The sequence below is a fragment of the Rissa tridactyla genome, chromosome 19 (assembly GCF_028500815.1).
Source record: "Rissa tridactyla isolate bRisTri1 chromosome 19, bRisTri1.patW.cur.20221130, whole genome shotgun sequence".
NCBI classification, from domain to species: domain Eukaryota; kingdom Metazoa; phylum Chordata; class Aves; order Charadriiformes; family Laridae; genus Rissa; species Rissa tridactyla.
The window spans coordinates 322,892-328,891 of record NC_071484.1 but is presented as its reverse complement, the minus strand read 5'-3'; positions in this window follow the sequence as shown (position 1 = coordinate 328,891).

The following is a 6,000-nucleotide window of genomic DNA, read 5'->3' as shown; positions in this document are numbered from 1 at the left end:
AGTGTTCTCCTCTATCCCACCATTTGCAGGGATTGATGAGGGGATAAACGGGAAGAGTCAGGAGATTAACTCCTGGCTCAGAGACTGGTACAACCGGCAGGACTTTGGTTACTTTGACCATGGATTGATATACAGGACACCGGGCATGCCGGCAACAGGTGGGGAAAGCCTAACCCAAAGGGGAAGAAGGATTCTGGGACAGGAGGTAGCAGGACTCATTGAAAGGGCTTTCAATTAGGTTTGAAGGGGGACAGGGATGTAACCAGAGTGACTAAAGTGGTGCCTGGGAGCAGCACGCCAGTGCGGGTGGGTAAAAGCGCTAGCAAGGTCTTGCAGCCTGTTGTTGCAGTGGAGGTGGGAGATGATGACCCATATGTTAGCAAAGACATGAGGAGCAGTGATGGGTTGGCACCTGCAGAAATGTCTGAGCATGGACAGGTGGGAATAAGGGCTTGTTCCCCCAATCAAGTGACAAGGAAATTAGCCCAGCTGAAGTGCATCTACACAAATGCACGCAGCATAGGCTACAAACAGGAAGAGTTGGAGGCCGTTGTACATCGGGGAAACTATGACACAGTTGCCATCACAGAAACATGGTGGGAAGACATGCACAACTGGAGTGCAGTGATTGATGGCTACCAACTCTTCAGAAGGGATAGGCAAGGAAGGAGAGGTGGTGGGGTGGCCCTCTAGGTCAGGGGCAGTTTTGAATGCCAAGAATGTAACAATGTGCATGACGACATTGTTGAGTGTTTATGGATAAGAATCAAGGGGAAAGCCAATAAGCCGGACATCGTGGTAGGAGTTTGTTATAGACCCCCCCAACCAGGATATAGAGGCCGATGAAATATTCTATAAGCAGCTGGCAGAGGTCTCTCAATCTCGCCCTTGTTCTTGTGGGGGACTTCAACTTCCCAGATGTCTGCTGGAAATATAACACAGCAGAGAGGGAACAGTCCCAGAGGTTCCTGGAGTGTGTGGAAGACAACTTCCTAACACAGCTGCTGAGGGAGCTGACTAGGGAAAGTGCCCCACTGGACCTGCTTCTTGTTAACAGAGAAGGTCTTGTAGGGGATGTAAAGATTGGAGGTCATCTTCGGCAGAGCGATCATGAAATAGAATTTTTGATTCTTGGTGAAGCAAGGTGGGGAGCTAGCAGAACTGCCACCTTAGATTTCCAAAGGGCGGACTTTGGCCTGCTTAGGAGCATGGTTGAGAGTGTCCCTTGAGGGACAGTCCTGAAGGGCAAAAGTGCCCAGGAAGGCTGGTCTTACTTCAAGGAGGAACTCAAAAGCTCAGAAGGCCATCCCCAGGTCCCAAAAAACGAGCAGACAGGGAAGACGACCAGCCTGGCTAAATAGAGAGCTTTGGCTGAACCTCAGGAAAAAAAGGGAAAGTTTATGATCTTTGGGCAAGGGGGTTGGCTACTTAAGAAAAATGCCGAGATGTAGTGAAACTACGCAGGGCGAAAATTAGAAGGGCCAAAGCTCAAGCAGAACTCGTCTTGGCCACCATGGTTAAAGATAACAAGAAGAGGTTCTTTCAGTATATCAATAGAAAAAGGAAGACTAGGGAAAATGTAGGCCCACTAACGGATGAGGTGGGCGCCCTAATGGTGGAAGACACAGAGAAGGCAGAGCTACTGAATGCCGCCTTTGCTTGAGTCTTCACTGCTAAAGCTGTCCCTCATGAATCCCAGGCCCTGGAGGCAAGGGGGAAGGTCTGGAGAGAGGAGGAGTTTTCCCCAGTAGAGGAAGATCAGGTTAGAGACCACTTGGCCAAACTGGACATCCATAAGTCCATGGGCCCTGATGAGATGCACCCGCGAGTGCTGAGAGAGCTGGCACATGTCATTGCTTGGCCACTCTCCATGATCTTTGAAAGGTCATGGAGAACAGGAGAGGTGCCTGAGGACTGGAGGAAGGCCAATATCACTCCAGTCTTCAAAAAGGGCAAGAAGGAGGACTCAGGGAACTACAGACCGGTTAGTCTCACCTCTGTCCCTGGGAAGGTAATGGAGCGACTCATTCTGGATGTCATATCCAAGCACGTTCAGAAGCAGGAAGTTATTGGAAGTGGCCGATATGGATTTACCAAGGGTAAATCATGCTTGACCAATCTCATAGCCATCTATGATGTTATAACTGGTTGGCTGGATGAGGGCAGAGCAGCAGATGTCGTCTACCTTGACTTCAGCAAGGCTTTTGACACTGTCTCTCATAACATCCTCCTTAGGAAACCGAGGAAGTGTAGACTAGATGAGGGGACAGTGAGGTGGATTGAGAGCTGGCTGTGTAACAGGACCCAGAGGGTTGCGATTAATGGAGCAGGGTCGAGTTGGAGGCCCACAACCAGTGGTGTCCCCCCGGGGTCAATACTTGGACCAGTATTGTTTAACATGTTCATCAACGACCTGGAGGAGGGGACAGAGTGTATCCTCAGCAAGTTCACTGATGATACCAAACTTGTTGGGGTGACTGACACCCCAGATAGATAGCCGTGCTGCCATCCAGTGTGACCTAGACAGGCTGGAGAGCTGGGCAGAGAAGAACCTAATGAGGTTCAACAAGGACAAGTGTAGGGTCCTGCACCTGGTGAGGAAGAATGTCAGGCACCTGTATAGGTTAGGGGCGGACCTGCCGGAAAGCAGTTCTGGAGAAAAGGATCTGGGGGTCTTGGTAGACAGTAAATTATCCATGAGCAAGCAATGTGCCCTTGTCGCCAAGAAGGCCAATGGAATTCTGGGCTGCACAGGGAAGAGCGCGGCCAGCAGGTCAAGGGAGGTCATTCTCCCCCTCTCCTCTGCACTGGTGAGGCAACAACTGGAATACTGCATCCAGTTCTGGGCTCACCAGTTCAAGAGAGACAGGGAACTACTGGGGAGAGTCTAGCGTAGGGCAAAAAAGATCACTGAGGGATTGGAGCATCTCCCTTCTGAAGAAAGGCTGAGAGAGCTGGGACTCTTTAGCCTGGAGAAGAGAAGGCTGAGGGGAGACCTTATGAATGTTTACAAGTATCTAAAGGGTGGGTTTAAGGAGGATGGAGCCAGACTCTTTTCAGGGGTTCCCAATAACAGGACGAGGGGTAACGGGCACAAGCTGGAACATAGGAAGTTCCGATCAAATATGAGAAAAAGCTTCTTTACGGTGAGGGTGACAGAGCACTGGAACAGGCTGCCCAGGGAGGTTGTGGGGTCCCTTTCTCTGGAGACTTTAAAGACCCGCCTGGATGCAGTTCTGAGTAATGTGCTCTAGGCAATCCTGCTTTAGCAGGGGAGTTGGACTAGGCAATCTCTAGAGGTCCCTTCCAACTCTGAAATTCCGTAATCCTGGGCTGCATTAGGAAGACCATTGCCAACAGACCAGGGGAAATGATCCTTCCCCATTACTCAGCACTGGTGAGGCCACATCTGGAGTGCTATGTGCAGTTCTGGCCTCCCTAGTAAAAGAAAGATGTGTAGCTATTGGGCTGAGTTCAGCACAGGGCCACAGAGATGATTAAGGGACTGCAGCAACTTTCATATTGAGTAGAGGCTGAGAGAGATGATATTGTTTAACCTTGAGAAAAGCAGCCTCAGGGAATCTCATTTGTCAGTAGTGTCCAGTGATGGGACAAAAGGCAAGGGCACAAAATGAAACACATGAGTTTTCACCTGAATCTTTCTGTCTGTGAGGATAGTCAAAGCCTGGAACAGGTGTCCCAGAGAGGTCATGGAATCTCTGGCCTTGAAGATACTCAAAACCTGACTGGACGTTGTTCTAGGCAACCTAATTTAGCTGACTTTGCTTGAGCAGGGGGCCTGGACTAGATGGTCTTAAGAGGTTCCTTCCAAACCTAAAAGATTTTGTGATTCCATGATTCAGTATACACAGAAATCTATATTAACTATACAATTTACAACTAAAATTATGTCTACATCATAACTTTATTATTAACTGTTGTGTTTAAACCAATTTCTTGTTGCAGGTGATGAAAAACTGCCATGGGGAGGTGCTCTGCTCTACTCATTGCTAACATAGAAAGAAGAACCAGTGAAGGATTTGGAGGCTGAGAGCAACTTCGACTGCAGAGTCCATGACGTTATGGAATTTAAAATACTGAGAGCAAATGAGCAAAACAAATCATAGAATCACCGTCCTGCGCTTCAGGAGTGCAAACGTCTGCTTGTTCAGGATGTTTCTGGCAGGATCTCAAAGGAGATATCTCTGGATAATTCATCAAAGGGACCCAGGACAGCTGTAAAGCCAAAATAAAATTACCCAACTGAAACTAGCAAGGGATGTGAAAAGCAACAGGAAGAGCTTCTAAAGTGACACTGGCAGCAAAAAATCAATTGTGATTTTGATATTGTTTTGACTCTAATCCTAGAAATGTCATGGCACTTGGAAGACGTTCCTTATGACTGGAAAAGGAAAATGTTATTCCCATCGGAAAGAAGAGCAAGAAGAATCCATGGAACTACAGGACAAGCGGTCTCATCACGGTCTACATGAAAGTTATGGAGTAAATCCTCAAAGGCACTTCAAGCCATATGAAGAAGGTGACGACTGGGAGGAGCTTGCATGGATTCACCAAAGGCAAATCATGCCTTACTAACCTAATTGCTTTCTGTAATGGTGCCAATTAGGCTCTGGGCATAAGGGAAGTTCATTGGGTGTTGTGTCCATTGACTTCAGTTGAGCCTTTGAAACAGTCCCCTATAGTATAGTCAAATTGATGGGGTATGAACTGGATGACTAGACAATACAGCGGGAGGAAGATTAGCTGGACAAGTAGCTTTAAAATACTGTGATAATTACTAAAAAGTGTAGCTGGTACCTGGTTACTAGTCGAGTCCTCCAGGGACTGGTACTAGGGCCAACACTGCTTCAGGTCTTTATTAAAGACCTGGACAATGGGTTGGAGTACATACAACAAATTTGTGGGTGCTGCCAATTTGAGGAGAGTGTTGATATGCTGGAGGGCAGACCTGCAATTCAGAAGGTATCAAAAGCCTGGAAAAATGGGTTGATAGAAACCTCATGAAGTTTATCAAAGACAAATATGGAGTCCTGCACCTGGGCCAGAGTAACCCCATGCAAGAGGACTGGCTAGGGACTGACCGACTAGAAAACAGCCTTGTAGAAAGCATGTGGAGATCCTTGTGGACAGCAAGCTGAGAAGAAGCCAGTAGCTCTCCTTTACAACAAAGGCAATCAACTGCATCCTCAGTTGTATCAGCAAGGTGGTAGTCAGCAGGGTGATAGTACTGTCGGAGCAGCAGGAGCAGTGCTGCTCCCTAAAGGAAGTGAATGGGATCACCTGGCCAAACGGTTTCAGAGCACAAAAGGTGAAATGCAGGGAGTTGTCATTCGATTCAGCTCCATCGGGCCTTGACAGATGCTTATTGATCCCTGTCTATGCAGAGATAACTTGGGAGGAGCTGTGCAAATGGCTCAGCCCTGGGTTGTCTCAACACTGCATTACAATAAGAACAGACACCCGAATGGTGCCTTTAACAAACAAAATGCCCTGAGTCACATCCCATCACTATTCAGTGACTTTGACTACCAGACATCACAAAATAAACAATACTACCTAAGGGGCCATCAAACCACCAAACATTCCAGATAGTGTAATCTAATTCAGGCACAATCCTGCCTACCCATTGAATCAGGATATTTAAACCCTAAATTTTGGGGAACAAAATGGGGGAGTCTTCCAACAATACAGCTGGCCAGTAGGAGATTCTTTCCCCCTTGTCCAGGACGCTGTGCAAGATAACTTCCTAGGGATTTAGCGGCCTTACCTGAGAGAGAGGGTAAGTGATTAAGAAATGTATGTATGATATTTGGCATGCTTGAAGATCGTGATTAGTGCACTCATTTAGGGTATTAATATCTAGCACGCTTGTGGTTTGTGTTGATACTTTTCAGGATCACTTGTAGGTTGTAATAGTGTATTCCGTGAACTGTTTTTTTTCTTAAATTGTAATAGTGCATTCTCCATTGTATCCATAAA